The sequence below is a fragment of the Berghia stephanieae genome, chromosome 3 (genome assembly GCF_034508935.2).
Source record: "Berghia stephanieae isolate SIO BIC M18660-M18661 chromosome 3, UCSD_Bste_1.3, whole genome shotgun sequence".
NCBI classification, from domain to species: domain Eukaryota; kingdom Metazoa; phylum Mollusca; class Gastropoda; order Nudibranchia; family Aeolidiidae; genus Berghia; species Berghia stephanieae.
The window spans coordinates 47446908-47464193 of NC_088362.1; the positions used below are offsets into that span (position 1 = coordinate 47446908).

General features: G+C 35.9%; 1 protein-coding gene across 3 annotated transcripts in view; it reads right to left on the reverse strand.

Moving 5' to 3' along the window:
* LOC144967878 (dynein light chain Tctex-type 5-B-like) overlaps positions 1-17286 on the reverse strand; it is a 35778-nt gene that overhangs the window by 5438 nt on the left and 13054 nt on the right. Inside the window, exon 1 of one of the 3 annotated variants that reach the window (XM_078905615.1) lies at positions 9077-9343. The exons of the other annotated variants lie outside the window; for them this stretch is intronic. The gene's annotated coding sequence lies outside the window, so the exon portion shown is untranslated. Of the gene's footprint in view, positions 1-9076; positions 9344-17286 lie in introns of those variants that run through there. 3 annotated transcript variants of the gene reach the window in all.

Below are 17286 nucleotides of genomic sequence, written 5' to 3' on the forward strand. Positions count from 1 at the left end.
CCTCAAATAGGTTATATCAATATCAGCGCCCAAATGTACGTTTAGTCAGAGAGACCAAAATAGTATATCCTCTTCAACACCCAAAAGAAAACAACAGGCTTCAATTATTTTTTTAAAACCTATGACTAATGAGGGTTAGTCTTTGTGCTTGCCTATTGCCTGTTTTCATATTATAACTGATAAAAGCTGACATCATATATGTACGTCCATAAGTAAGTCCATAAAGCCTGCTACATGTATTAAGATAACACCAACTAAGATGAAAAGCATCATATTGTTGGTTTTCTTTAAATGATAGAATGCTTAATAGATGGGAAAATGTGAAAGATGCTGATATCTATAGTATACCCTATCATTCGATTTGTCTTTCTATGACAACAAAGTTGTGTTGACATGAAAATTCTGCTTTGTGTTTCACTGTTTACATTCATGTGTCCCTTTCCATATGTTTCCTTTTACCTTAGACATGACCTAAGATAAGAACTCTTTCTGTATGCCTGACCCAAAATTAAATAATTCATCATTGATTAGTTGTCTTACTAGACTAGCCAGCTCTTTTTATAAAATTTGATTTCAAAATGGCTAGCGAGTGCAGTAATCCTCCCCATTGTTAGAGTGTCGATTGTTCCTAACCTTTTTCTTTCTTTTTTTTTTAAATTTCAGAATGAAATAATATGACAAAATAAATTGACATTATAAGCTCACATCAGTATATTAACTCATCAACTTGATTGTGTAATGGCTTCCGAAGAGCCTGTTTCTTTGAAAAAAGATAGACATAAGCGACCAAAGACAGTGAAGAAAACATGTGTTATTCATTATCCCAATTTAGCAAATCACGGTTTCCTAAAAACTTTTACAGAGGAGGCATGGGAAAATGTTCAAATAGTTAAGATAATTCGACTTGAGAGTGATGACATCAATGTAAGATGTGCACACATCTGTGACAATCTTCCAGATCACCCAGGTCAAGAACATGGCTTCCATCGTCCTTGTTTGAAAAGTTTCACTAGCCTGAAATATGTACGGCTTGAAAAGAAAAGAAAACTGGAATCCAACAGTAATGAAGATAATAGTCTTAAAAGAAGATGTGTTGAATCACTGACAGGACCTTGCTTTCCCGATGAATGTATCATTTGTCAGCGAAAAGAGAAATATGTAAACAGAAGAAAAGATAAGCTTGTAAAGTGTCAAACAGAGTCTTCAAAATCTTCCATATGTGAAGCTGCCCATTTCAGAGGAGATAGCCACTTGATAGGGTTGACAGAAAATTATTGTCTGATATCACGTGAAGCAAAGTACCATGAAAGCTGCAGGAAGAAATTGACTCAAAAAGATGCTCGTCATAGTAAAATAAGTTCCAACAAAACGAAAACATTGAAAATTACAGCACAAAGAGATATGTTTGGCCAGTTGCTCATGTTAAGCCAGTATCATAACATTGATCTTCGTAAAGTGATGTGCTATCCTCTAAGCCCAATTCCGTGGGCTTTAGCAACAAGTGATGGATCTTTCTTGAAGACAAACAAAGCTAACACTTATGAATAGAATGGAGAAATATGAAATTGCTGACTCAAGAATGAATTTACTGAAAAGCATCTACATTGTTGATGGCAATGCAGTTCTCCAAGCATTGGTTTCATTACCAGAAACATTTGGTGAACTGGCTCTGAAACTGTTCAGCACACTCCCAAAGTCTACAGGCCTTCTTTTCATTACAGACAGATACCTCATGGATTCAATAAAAGCAACAGAAAGATCTCGAAGGGGTGATTCTTTAAATAACACTTTTCTTATTGGAGGACCGTTAACAAAAGTGCCAAGCGACTGGAAGCTAATTTTACAAGAATGGGAGTCAGACAAATACGCATCAAAACTCCAGAAACATTTTCTTTGCGATCGAAAACACATGTGTACAGCTGAGCAGTGAGAATGGAATAACCACAGACTCTAGACCAATGCCTGAGCTGGATTGCAGTCACGAAGAAGCTGACACCAAAATTATTGTTCACTGTACATATGCAGCTCAACACTCAAGGAAGAAATTGTAGTAAGATCACCAGATACTGATGTCTTTTTGTTGCTTTTGGCATTTGCAAAGAAAATTGAAGTCCCTTTACTTTTTGACACAGGTTCAGGGGAAAACAGAAGGTTTCTCAACATCACAAACCTTTCTAGCAAATTATCACCAGAAATAAGTGATGCTATGTTGGGATTTCACAGTTTCACAGGTTGTGACACTACCAGCTGCTTTGCTGGAAAAGGAAAAGTATGTCCATTTGCTCTATTGACAAAACACCAAGATTTCACACACTTATTTTCTGAATTAGAAAATCAAGAAGTGCTACATCAAGATGTTTAATCAAAGCTTGAAAAGTTTATGTGTCTAATGTAAGGAGACAGCAGAGCAAATGATGTCAACAAACTAAGAGCTGATACGGTGAGAACAAGATTCACCCTTGAGATGACAGACCCTTCTCCCACTGTAAAGGCATTGATTTGTTCCAGCTCCCTCCCTGTAAGAAAGGTCTACTGATGCATAGCAAGAGAGCAAACTTTCAAGCAATTGTTTGGAAGCAAGCAGCATCAAACTTCCCCGAAATTCCAAAACCCGAGAAAAACGGTTGGAAAAGGACAGCTTCTGGTAGTCTGGTGATCGACTGGTTTGGAGATGACGAAATACCAAAAGAACTAGTTAACATTATTGTTGATGAACAGCAACCTAAAGAAGATGACATTGAGGAAGAGGATGGTGAAGAGGAATGGTCTTCTGAATCAGAGGATGATTTTTCAGACTGTGACCAATGGGTGGATGATAAACTGTTAAGAAAAATGAGTATGTTCGATACCTCCCAAACCATGACAGAATAAATATATATATATATTATGTGTGAATGTGGTGAGTGTGTGTGTGTCACAATTATAATATAAATGTATTTCAAGGACACCTACCTATTCTCAGTAGTTCACATTCTCATCCTAAAATGCTATAATATGTATTTCGAGAAAATGATGTTTTTGTTTATTAATTTTCTATTTGTCACTAGTAAAGATAGTTTGTATGTATTTCAAAATGACCCTCAAATCATCAGTTTCAAACATAATATTTAGTTATATTAAATTAGACATGTTTTAAAATACAAAAATGCATTTTATGAATTTTTAGAAATTTTTGCACCAAATGACCTTTCAGGGGCAATAACTCTGTAAAGATGACACTATTTTTTTGGCAGCCGGCCATAAACGGATAGCTTAGATGTTATACTAACTAGAAAAATTGGTCTCATAAAATCCCCAGGGGGGGGGGGGGGGGGGGAGTGGGGGTCCCGGTAGCCCTTAGTCTAACCTGTTGTTTCCCTTGAAGTAATATGTTCAATGCTCAAAGTTTCTTAACTCACGATTTAGTTATAATGATAACTGACTGATACAAGTAAGAGGGCTAGTAATCGCCAAACTACTTACTAGCTATGACCATTTGTAATGACAATAATTTGGTCCTATTTAACACGTCACATGAATGGGAGCGATCTATATTCATGTTTTCGTCCAACCAAGTCATCAATCACATGATTTGTTGCTGTCCAACGATTGGGCATTTCTTCAGAAATGTAAACACGCTGCTTTGTTTATGAAAGTTGTAAGCATACCCATGTGTCAAACTGAATAAAATGACCAATCGTGATGTTAGATATTTCAAAAACTGTGAACACTTTTCACTATGTGAGTCACTTTGAGCACATATTCCAATGTGACCAATGACCTCGAGCACATGGAAATGTAATACAGATCATGCCCATTACCCTCATATTATTACAAAGCAGATTCCCTGAGCACGGGAAACATTGGAGATAATAATATTGTTTGTATAGTTGGTCTCATTCTTTTTTTTTAAAGCCCCTTTCAAGAACCCCAACTTCCTATTGAGTGATTGACAGCCCCTTCATTGGTGATCAATGGTATGTCTTCTTCTTCTTCTTCTTCTTCTTCTTCTTCTTCTTCTTCTTCTTCTTCTTCTTCTTCTTCTTCTTCTTCTTCTTCTTCTTCTTCTTCTTCTTCTTCTTCTACTACTACTACTACTACTACAACTACTACTACTACTACTACTACTACTACTACTACTACTACTACTACTACTACTACTACTACTACTACTACTACTACTATTACCACCACCACGACGACGACGACGATAACGACGACTACTACTACTACTATTCGCAAGGTGGCGACTTTTTGGATACTCAGAGGAGATTAAATATATCAGCTAATAAAGCCATGAACTAAATTTTTATTCGATCTTGACATTAAAAAAAAAGATATAAAGGAAGACCACCCTCGTCAAATCACCTGAGAATCATAAGAAGCCTCCAAAATCATAAATGACTCAAATCAAAGAAGCATCTTCTGTCCTTAGCCTTGGCATAAAAGACCAAAAAGCGTAGAAGAAATTGGCACAGAAGATTCGTTAGACAGCCGAGGCGTCGCAATTTAATGATTAGGAACCGAAAGACCTTAATACAACATTAACAGATAACACAGTCATAGATGATTTAGCCTTAAGAAAGGCATTTTATGCCAATTCGCCTCGTCCTATCCTATCGGAACGGACGTTAAATTTGAAGGTTTAGGGCTAACCCACACCGGAGACTGACTCCGACGACCCGGCACTGCCGTCCTCTGCCGTCTTCCGGATACTGCCGTCGGGCACGGTCAAAATACTAAGAATAAAGAGAAGAGCCTCTAGACCTACCCATACCACCCTCTGCCGTTTTTTTTTCTTTTTGTTTGTTTTTGTTTGTTTGGGATTTTTTTATTTATTTTTTTTTTTGTTTGTTTGTTTTTTTTTTAAGCTTGGTATGAGTAGGTCTAGCTCATCTTCACTTTATTCTTAGTATTTCGTCCGTGCCCGACGTCTTTATCCGGAAGACGGCAGTGCCGGGTCGTCCGACTCAGTTTCCGATGTGGGTTAGCCCTTAATCGGCGTTGTTTATTTTGTCCCCCGAAAATTGTAGAAAAAAAAAATTAAATTAAAAATGAGTCCTTCTGAACCACAAAAAGGCTTCTGGAACAGCAGAAGTTAGTTAATCTTTTAAAATCTCTATATTCATCCCATTGGGGAAATTTTTCTCTAGGGTCTATGTAGACTGGAATAACCCAGGCGTCAGCTGCGGTGCAGAGTCGCAGATTGAGCTAGGGTAAGGAGACAAAGCGCAGCGGGTATTCGAACTTGGTACCTTTCAGGTGCGAAGCAAAGACCGTACCGCTGATCGCCGCTGTCCAAGGTGGTTGCCCTGCCGCTGTCCCATAAAATTCCGGTTTCTGTAGCATTAAACGGACAGTAGTAATTTCTTGCTACCCTTTGGATAGGACGCTAGTCTATCGCAAATTACTTTCCCACCAGATCTAACAGATCCAGCAGCTACCCAAACACAGCTGGGTGAACAGGGGAGGTCAGCAGAAAAGAAAAATCTCGACGTTACCCGGGATCGATTCTGAAATGGGTGTTCTACCAACTGAGTTATCGGGACGTCGCCCCCCCCCCCCCCCCCCCCTTCCGAAAATTGTACTATTGCCTAAAACGCTGCATTCCTCGTCCGATGTGTTAAATGCACGTTGTTTCATCATCATGAAAAACTAAAATCATCTAGAGATTAGAACGAGAGGTTTGGGGGTTTTTTGTTGGGGAGAAGGGGGGGGGGGGGGGGGGTTATCGCGGGTAAGCCCTATATAAACGATTTTTTTAAATTGTGATAAGTCAGTTTCCGTTCCCTGATTTATATTATGCCATTTGTCTATCACTGATTGATTACTTCATTGTTATTTTCATTTCAATCGTAACCGTTTGTATATTTATTTCATTTACCTGAGGGCCCTGCCTGGTAAGCCGATACCGGTATTCCATTCCGTGATTGATTATTGATCGATTGAATTCACAATAATTGTGCGTGTGTATATATGTGTGTGTGTGTGTTGTTTAAAGATTGTTTGTGTGTGTGGGGGGGGGGTATATTTATTTGGGAGTATTGCGTTTTTATATGAATTTTGTGAGCTTGTTTTGTTTTTGTTTTTTGTTTTTTTTGTTTTGTTTTTTGTTTTTTTGTGGGAGAGAGAGTGGGGGCTTTTTGAATAAATATATGTATGTATGTATGTATGTATGTATGTATGTATGTATGTATGTATGTATGTATGTATGTATGTATGGTATGGTATGTATGTATGTATGTATGTATGTATGTATGTATGTATGTATGTATGTATGTATGTATGTATGTATGAATGTATGTATGTATGTATGTATGTATGTATGTATGTATGTATGTATGTATGTATGTATGTATGTATGTATGTATGTATGTATGTACAACATTATTATTATTATTATAGTGATAGGGATTATTATTATTATTATTATTATTATTATTATTGTTTTTATTATTATTGTTGTTGTTATTATTATTAATATCATTGCTACCGTTGTTACTCTCATCGTCGTCGTCTCCATCACCGCCATAGCCACCACTGTTATTGTCATCATCGTCTTCATCATCATCATCATCGTCATCATCTTCATCGTCATCATCGTCATCATCGTCATCATCATCATTATCATCGTCATCAACACTAATATCATTATTACCTCTGGGACATTCTGTGGCAGAGTCTGAAACTTCACTGTTCAAATGAATACTCCAGCTCTACATTGTACATTATTTTAGGAAATGGTATTATGTCAATGAATATGTTACCCTTGTTACATTATCATGTATATTTCCTGAAATAAACAATTTTGATATGTATGTATGCACGTGCTTTTTAAATATTTTTTTACTTATGAGATTTAATCAGTGTTTTCGATAACATCTTTGGGATAGCGAATGTAACGGATTTCTTAAAAGTTAACTAGTAACACACACACAGAGAGAGAGAGAGAGAGAGAGAGGAGAGAGAGAGAGAGAGAGATGGATATATATATATATATATATATATATATATATATATATATATATATATATAACTATATATATATATATATATATATATATATATATATATATATATATAACTATATATATATATATATATATATATATATATTATATATATATAAGAGAGAGAGAGAGAGAGAGAGAGAGAGAGAGGGGGGGGGGGGGGGGAGAGAGAGACAGACAGACAACAGAGAGCGAGAGAGATAAACAGGCACACACACACACACACACACACACACACACACACGCACATACAGAGATGGGGGGCTAACGAGGAGAAAAGTGAAAGGACGAGGAGATAAAAAGAGAATCATCGAGGGAGTGTAAGATATCACGGAACACTGTTCGATGTGAATCTGATACAACTGTCATATATCCGTTGTGACCAATCTCCTCAAAACGTTAATTTGTTGAGGTAGCCTTGACGATAAGAATTAATTTTATAGTGGAAAAAAATGCGAGCCTAGGGTTGAGTTTTTATGCATGAAATGGTGAGTATGAATTGAATTTGTTAAACACACAAAAAACTACTTGAGTGTATCAAATAGAATGGGGGGGGGGGGGGTAGTAATAGATAATGGGGGTGGGGTGGACTTTGGCCAAACGTCAATAGGAGGGGGCGGGAGGGGGTCGGAATAGAAGGGGGGGGGGAGACAGTATAGTAATAAACAAAAGGAGGTTGGGGGGGGGGGGGTCACTTTGGCCAAACTTCAATAGAAGGGGCGGGGTCGGAATAGAAGGGGTGGGGGGAATGTACATTTGACCAAAAAAGGGGTGGGGTGGGGACAAAAGCAATAGAAGGGGAAAGGGGGGGGGGAGAATGCCCTAGTTGTGTACCCTCCAGCACGGTTTCCTCGAACTCCTCGGGACATGCAAAAAAGTTCGAGGAAACCGTAGTTCGAGGAAACTGTGCCTTGCCAAAACAACTTAATTGAGGGGGAAGGGGGACGGGGTTCAATGGGTGGTCTTAGCTTTTAAGCCGAAATATACCTAGTTCGTATTTTCACCGCGTTATGTGGCCTTCAACAAGCCACATCTCCAAGGCTCAACTTGCGACGTTGAGCTGTGGTTGACACATTCCAGTCTTCCCTTGTAATAGACCCTGAGACAAATCTCCGCTTGAGGATGAATAAAGGGAGCTTTATTATTTAGCAGTTGGTGTGTGTGTGTGTGTGTGTGTGTGTGTGGTGTGTGTGGGGAGGGAGGGGGGGGGTTCGAAGAAGGAATGGAATGATAACAAAGAATAATAAGGAAAGAATTCGGAACATTCGAATGAGTTCGAGGAAACCGTGTTCGAGGAAACCGTGCTGGAGTGTATTTTCGAATTTAGTGATCATTTTGACGGCCACAAACGTACATTGCTATTTATTTCGATAGCACTTCTAAAAGTTTTTGTTTTTGTCTTTTGTTGTTTTTTTTTTTTTTTTTGGTGGATTTTCACCGGCACATTTCGTGAGTTGAAATTTAAATAGAAGGGGAGGGGTGTAAATAAGGCCCTTGTGCGGGGGGGGGGGGGGGGGGGGGGGGGGGAGTGTCTATTTGATACAATAGAGTAATCTTTCAGTTTGTGGTCATTTATTATTACAAATCCCTTTGAAGAATCTGATTTACCCCGGCTTAATATTGTTTTGAATCCATGGGTTCTTTTTACTACAATTGATTACTTTTCCATCATATATAAAATAGAACTCAATCGACGTGTACATATATGCAGGTCTGACATTTCTTTTCATTTTCCCTTACAGGCCAGTAATAAATGTGACCCACTGTTTCAATGCGGTATTCTGTCGGGGGAACCAGGTGCTCGTAATCGAATCTATAGTAACATATGAAATTTGGGATTAATTTCTCTTCGTTATAGTGGAGAGTAAATATCTACTATCTATATCTTGTTTTGCGAAATATTATTATTATTATTATTATTATTATTATATTATTATTATTTATTATTATTATTATTATTATTATTATTAATAATAATAATAATAATAATAATAATAATAATAATAATAATATAATAATAATAATAATAGTGATTTGCTGCATCACAACAGACAATGTCATAACTATTAACACAATTTCTTCATTACCTTTCACAGGAATATTTTTTGATATGCAGCACCACAGTTCACTGTTTAAAACTAATAAACGAAAATCTTATCGAAAATCCTCATGTTTGTTTGTGTTAACTAGATATAAAAACAACAACACCAATATGTCATTTAGTTCAACACCGGTGGGACAATTTCCTTTTAAAGCCCTATATTATTACAAGCACGATTTCATTATAATCAAATCTGTTATATACAACGATTCGCACATATCCGTGTATCTAGTAGGCATGATCAACATCGATCAGAATACTGATTGTTACGATATATTGTTGAAAGGAAAACACGTCATACAAATAACGTTGTCATTTAAACATAGAATTGAAAAAGGAACGCTATTCATATCCTGATATTCAAACATTACAAGAAATAGTGCTTTGTCAGGATAATGTTAGATTGGTTTGATTGAACGATATTTTGAATCTATTTATGAATTGTATTGGCCTTTTAACAAACGTTATCGATCTCGTGCTGCTAAGACATTTTTCTGTCAAGAGTTAAACTAAGATATTCTGCTTTTTTTCCGTTGTAATCTGAACTTATTAATGTCTTTTAGCTCATGAAACGAATTAGCTGACTATTCTTCTTGTAGAATTTCTTTTTTCATTCCTTCTCCCATAGTTGTAGCCTGTCCATGTCGTCTTGTAGCATATTACAATCTTTTGATGATGGAATTTTATTTTAAAGAGTACTGTCAATTGAAAAACTAGATTTTCTATCCTTTTGATATTTTACTCGGCATACTATTAATATATATTTTAAAAATAGGTCTAAACTGTTCATTGAGATACATCTGATAGGACTGGAAGGGATGGTGCCATTTAGTTTTCAACAGTGACTCTTTGGAATCGCATCGAAAGAAATGAATTAGTACAAGAGGAATTAGTTTTGAGATCTCATAATGATCACGCTTGTTCATGAGGGTTTGAAGGTGTACTTTATCAAAGTTGTTGCTAAAATCCAGTAGAATCGCACCTGCCTGGCGCATTTGTTAAGAGAGAAGAGAGAGAGAAGAGAGAGAGAGAGAGAGAGAGAGAGAGAGAGATGCAAAATAAATAGATAGATAGATAGATGGTATATAGATAAATAGACATAGCGATAGGGGGGGGGGAGAGAGAGAGAGAGAGAGAGAGAGCGAGGGGGAAAGAGAGAGAGAGAGAGAGAGAGAGAGAGAGAGAGAGAGAGAGAGAGAGAGAGAGAGAGAGAGAGAGAACCACCTGTACAGTAAAGATAGTTATAATTGTCAAGTGTCAAGTCTCAGACCAGTGCTAATCGAAATTGAAGGGAACTGCGATATGGGGGGAACATAGACAAATAGCAAGACATTGCCCTTTTGAGGCGGGGTTGGGATTTACTGTAATTGAACTGGGAAGGGATTGCAATTTTTGGAGAACGTGACAAATGCTCGAAATTAACATTTACCGACATGGTTTGACTTTAATGTAATTGAACGAAAGGGAACAATAACGTAATGTGAGAGACGCTGAATTATTTTTTTTTTTTGTTTTTTTTTTTTTTTTTTTTGTCTTTCCCGCGAGTGAGCGTGCCGGGAACTTTTCCCCAGTCTATCTGGATTTAATGTGAAGTTTTAACTACTTTTAAAATAACAAAAGGACGAGGAAGGTTTTTGAGCCCGAAACGTTCAGTGTTTAGATTTTTTTGTTCTTTTTAAAAGCTGTTTACATACATTTTTGTTCGTCACTTTTTACAGACCAGTTACTAGAGCTTTGTAAAGATCTATATTGAAAACCAGCAAATAAGATACCATCATTCTGAACCATAAGATCAATTACAGGAGGTATAATATAATCCAATTTTTCGGAAAGTGGATTTACACTTCTAATGAAATGTAACCAGTTTTACATCGCACTTTGTTCCCTATTGAATAAAACTCACGATAAGATTTCATGTGGTTGTCGTTGCCTTGTATTTTGATAGAATGTTTTGGTCAACGTCAGACTTATGAGTTTACGAAGGCCATGGTCAAACTTTAGGCTCATGGAATTCAGTCCCGCTGTTAAAGAATTAAACAAATAGAGAGAGCGACTGAATGAGGTCCGGTTCTATTTCCTATTGGTTTTTCTTGTAAACATGGAACATTATTATATCGCCTATCAGGGGGAACGATACTATGAAAAGGTAATGGTATGTAGGCCAATTATACTTGTTGTGGCGTAACGTCGCTCAATACCCAAAGTCAAGTCGCTTATATTTTGCCCTTAGACTTTAACTCAGGTGTGAATAAGAACCTGACTGTAGATAGAATGCAGTATGCGTCATACATCTGATGGATATTCGTGAAATAAGAAAAAACTTCAGCTTTTTATATAGAGCAATATCCACCCAAACGTGCTAAAAGCGCTTTAACAGCAGCATCTCTTAACATTAGAACGAGACATGATGCCTCTTAGGCAATATTATAATTTTTTTCGACAGAGCCAACGCTGTTAAAGGCCAGGTACTCATTTTACACCTGAGTACGATCAGAGAATGTGAGTAAAGAATCTTTTCCAAGGATTCAACTGTGCGCCGCCCAAGCGGGGACTCGAACCTGGACCTTCTGATCTGAAGGCGAGTGTCATTCCACAAGACGACATAGCCGCACAAAGTAAGTAGTAGGCAATGATGTTTGCTTAAAATGGCAAGACAAAACGTATGGAAAACCGCAAAGAGCCTTAGTTGGCGCGTAAGGAACTACTTAGAGAGAGAGAGAGAGAGAGAGAGAGAGAGAGAGAGAGAGAGAGAGAGAGAGAGTGGGGGGGGGGGGGGGTCCCATACCATTTTTCCTGGTTGCGTATCATACTGAAAAACTGTAGGCATATCATAAGGCCATGAAGTCGGAGTTTAGCTCAGTTTCTGAGGTATTGAAGGACAGTAACAACGTCTTGTTACCCTTTGGGTCGGACCTCAATTCTATATTCTGAAGTCGCTTACTCGTCCTTAGACTAAACTCAGATTAAAAAATAAAAAACATGAAAAAAAAAATACAATTTTAAACTCAGATCCTGACCCGGGACAAGGTATTGTTGATTCATTTGTGTAAATGTCTCGAACCCCTTTCCTCATGGCTTAGATCGACGTGTACGTATTTACAGGTCTGATAACCGAACGCATTTTAGACTTTATTTTTAACATAGTTATAATGGATAAAATTTTTTGAGGGGGATTTCCATTACATCAAGGAGCCCAAAAAAATTTTGGTTACCAGACCCCCGTATAAGCATAATATGTTATCTCGGCTAAAAACTGAAAGACACAGACAACATATAAACAAACCTTCTTCAACGCCTTGTTACGTTTGATATTTACATTTTTTAAATATTCAACGGTTACATTACAGTGGTTCTATTGCAAAGTTATAAGGTAGAGTAAGGGGGCGATATGTTCGAGTGGATAAAGCAAGGCTCTTATACTCGGATACCTAGGTCCCAGCCCCACAATCGACAGTTCAGATTTTCATTGAGCAAGAAATTAGCCTTTTTTAAATTCAGTTTCCGATCTGCAGGGCAGCTGAAACCTGGGTTTCTCGAAGTAGATCCTAAAGGAACGTTTTCTTCTTGGGATCAGTAAAGGGAATTTTTATTTATTTAATCTTATACAAATATTATAAGAACCGCAAAATCGATACAATTAAAATGAATGGAACAAACGTTGTTGGACAAAGTAATAAAATTGAGGTGAGAATAGGTAAATAATTCGCTCCAAGTAACATCGAGCACTCTAAAGTGGTTCCAGCTAACTCCCCTCAAAACCCTATATTATATATATATATATATATTATATATAATATATAAATATATATATATATATATATATATATATATATATATATAAATATATATATGTAGCCAGTAACGTTTAGATAAACATCATTTTTATTATTTTTTTAAAAACTTTTCATTCCTTCTTCTTCATTTTTCAAATTGTCAACTACCGTTGGAAGTAAACGCTTGAATAAAGTCGTCTATTTGAATTATATCTATTATTGAACTATATGTATCTATTGTTCCTGTCGTTGTCTACGTTGTTTAAAAAGATCAACGAAAATGTTTATAAAAATGAGTATCGTCTTCGACAATTCACAGATCTAATGTCAAAATTAGCATACGAATCTTTTTTGCTTTCATGAACATGTTGAATGCATTTCCACATTAGAATGTAAGGTTCGGGATTGCACTTGAAAATGAAATTTAAATTTTTATTTAAAACTCTTCATTGCAATCATGCAAAAACGCCCAATAACTAAACACACAACACACACACACACACAAAACACCCCCACAACAAATATATAACACCGAGAGAGAGAGAGAGAGAGAAGAAGAGAGAGAGAGAGAAAAATTCCCCAAAATCATTCACACACTCACAGACCACTAAAACACCCATTTATAAAAGGCAAAAAGAAGTTGTTACGTACTTTGAATGACCAAAACATCACACAAGTACGAAACAAAAATATAAAAAACTATAATAATAATAGCCCCCAAAAAAACGATTTCCCCTCCCCAAAATTGGGGCCCAAAAAAAAGGGGGGGAAAAAAAGATCTGTAAGTCATATTTTTTAAAAAATTTTCTTTAATAATTGTATCGCCCTTTAAAATTTTAAAAGGGGGCACTTCTATTCGGGGTTTTTATTTTCATCTTTACATAAAATATATATAAAATTTTTAAAAATATAAATATATATAAAATTATATATTTTAAATTTTATACATATATACAAATTAAAAATAAATACATATAACATAGATACAACATACATACAAACATACTTTTCATCATACATACATACATACATAAAATCCCCTACATACTTTCATATAAACTTTTCAACATTTTAAAATAAAACATATAAATATATATTATGTTTTTTGTGTTTTGGGGTGTTATGGTGTTTTCGGGGTGGTAGGGAATAGATAGATTAAAAGAACGACGAATGGGGAAGAAGAGAGAGAGAAAAAGGGGGAGGGAGAGAGATTTTGGGAGTGAGAGGGAAAAAGAGAAAAGGGGGGCTGTATGTATGATAGAGAGAGATGATGTGTTTGTGTTGAAGAGAGACAGCCACACACCCCCCAACACACACACGGAGAGAGAGAGAGAAGAAGAGAGAGAGAATTTGAAAAGTAGTTTTCCAATCATAATAAAAAAATTTTTAAAAACCTTTTCCTTTCCCCATTTAAATATAGATAAAAAAACATGAAAATTTTTTCAAATAAAGACAAATGGCTGAATCTACTATTTGCCTCTTCAAAGAAATTGTGCAAGTAAAAAATGAAAAAAAAGGCACTGTAAACCTTTTTTTTAAATTTTCATTGAAACAAATTCTTTTTTACTACTATTAACAAAAAAAAAGTTTTTCCCCACGACTTGTCCCAAAAACAAAAAAATAAACCCCCCCCCATAAAAACAGTACACACAGTTTGGGCCCCAAACCAAGGGGGATTTAGCAGCCTAACCCAGGCCCCAATATGGTAAAAGTAAATAAATGTCCAATTTTTTATAAAAAAAAGGGGAAAAAAATTAATCACAAAAATTATTTTTATATGGGGTTATTTTTGCGGGGATTGAAACGCTTTTACTGTAACAACTAAAAGGTCTCCATTCAGAGGGAAGGGGGCCCCCGGGGACGCGTTACCAACGACACATCACGAAAACCTGGGGGGCATAACAAAACGCCTTTTATCATCACCAAAGGGGTTTAAAATTTTTATCAAACCCCTGGGGGGAAAATTTTAGATCCTTATCCTAATGGCCTTTACAAAAATTTGCAAGAAAAAACCCGGGGGACAGAAGGAATTCCTTCGGGGGGGAATTTTCGGTGCCTTATTAAAAAAAAGAAAACTCACGACATTTATTAGCTATTTTTGTTGGGGTTTGTTTATTCTTTTGCTTTGTTTTCTTTTCTTGCTCCCCCGATTTTTTTTTGGGGGTTAAAAAAATCAGAACAAATCGAGTATCCCAAAAAAATTTGATTGCGACAATAAAAAAAAAAAAGCCCAAAAAAAATACAACGTGAAGAAAAACCACCACGATCAACCAACAATAAAATTACACTAACATGTTCGCACAAGGGGTAAGGGGTTATTTGCTTTACTGCTGTACTTTAAATTTTACTTTTTTTTTTTAAAAAATTTTGGCCAAAAAACAAAAGGAAAACCCCAGGTTTGAGAGGTTTTTTATATAATGGGCCTTTTTATCGATCAAAATTTAAAGGGGAAGGGGCGAGGCTCAAACCCCCCGGGGCCCCCCGATCCGAAAACGATTGCCCAACCACAAACCCCCAAAAGCCCCTACATGTCAGACTTTTTGAGAAAATTGAAGAACCGCATACATCAAATTTTGGCCCCAAAAATTTTTAAATTTTGGGCAAAAGAAAAAAAATATCGATACCGGGGGTGCCCCTTTTATTCAAAAAATTGGGGGGCATAAAACCGTTTGGGGGAAAATCGTGTTTTTGCGAACTTGGGAAAGGGGGATAATCACTTCTCCCCCTTTAATCATTTTTAAAAAAAAGCTTTACAAAAAAGGTAAAACATATTAAGGAGAATCAAAAAAGAAAAAATCTCTGTGAACTTTTTTTTAAACCCCCAAAAAAAAGGGGAAAAAATTTAAAGTTTTGCATTTTTCAAAGACAGGGAACCACTCTTTTTGGGAAAGGAAATGTCCCCCCCCCCTTCATACTTTTAAAAAAAACATTTCATACTTGAAAAAACCTTGATTTTTGAACTCAAAAAAAACCCCAAAAAAAGGCTAAATCCGTAATTTTTCCCGGGTCCTTTTAAAACCCCCGGGGCCATTTTTTACAATTTTTTTAAGGGGAAATTTTTGGCGTAGATCCCCAAACAAAAATTTTTTTTTTTTTAAGTTTTTAAAAAAAAAATCTAAGCACTTTTTCATTTTTTTTAAAACCCCCTTTTTTTCCCAATTTTTGGAAAAAGCAAAAATCTATAGGATTTTGTGAGTTTTTAAAATTGGGGTAGGGGCCATCGCCAGGGGGAGAAAAAGTAAAAGAACAAAAAATCAGAAAAGGGCGAACTTTTTTCCCCACCGCACAGCTCGTAACCTTTTTGGGTTCCAGAGAAAAAAATACATTACATTTTTTTTTTAAACCTCTGGGGAAGATAAAAAAGGGGAAATTCCTCAAAGCCGTAGATATGTTTTTTTTTTATTTTTATTTCATATTTGCTTTTTTTTTTAGTTTGTTTTTTTTGTTTTTTTTTTTTTTTGGGGGGGGGGGGGGGTTTATTTTGTTTTTATTTCTTCTTCTTCTTTCCCCTTTTCTTCTTTTTCTTCTTCTTTTTTTCTTCTCTTTCTTCTTCTTCTTCTTCTTCTTTTTTTTTCTTCTCTCCTTTTTTTTTTCCCCCTTTTCCCCTCCTCCTCCTCCTCCTCCTCCTCCCCTCCCCCTCCTCCTTCCCCCTTTTTTTTCTTTTTTCTTTTTCTTTCTCTTTTTTCTTCTTCTTCTTTTCCTTCTTCTTCTTTTTTCCCCCTTCCCCTTTTCTCTTCTTTTTTTTTCTTTTTTTTCCCTTCTTTTTCTTTCTTCTCTTCTTTTCTTTTTCATCTTTTTTTTTTTCTTCTTCTTTCCTTTTTTCCTTCTTCTTTTTTTTCTTCCCCTTTTCCTTCTTCTTCCTTTTTTTTTCTTCTTTTTTTTCTTTTTCTTCCCCCTTCCCCTTTTCTTTTCTTTTTTTTTCCCCTTTTCTTTCTTCTTTTTTCTTCCTTTTTTTTCTTCTTCTTTTCTTCTTCTTCTTTCCTTCTTCTTTTTTTTTCTTCTTTCTTCTTTCCCCTTTTCTTCTTCTCTTCTTCTTCTTCTTTTCTTTTCTTCCCCTTTTCCCTTTTTTTTTCTTCTTCTTTTTTTTCCCCTTTTTTCTTTTCTTCTTTTTCTTTTTTTTTCCCCTTTTTCTTCTTCTCTTCTTTTTCTTTCTTCTTTTTCCCCTTTTCTTCCCCTTCTTCTTCTTCTTTTTTTTTTCTCTACTTTTCTTCTTCTTTTTTCTTTTTCTCTTTTTTCTTCTTTCCTTCTTTTTCCTTCTTTTTTTTTCTTCTTTTTCCCTTTTTTCTTTTTTTTTTCCCCTTTTTCTTTTTCCCCTTTTCTTCTTCTTCTTCTCTTCTTTTCTTCTAACTTCTTCTTTTTCTTCTTCTCTTTTTTTTTCCCCTTTTCTTCTTTTTCTTTCTTCTTTTTTTTTCTTCTTCTTTTC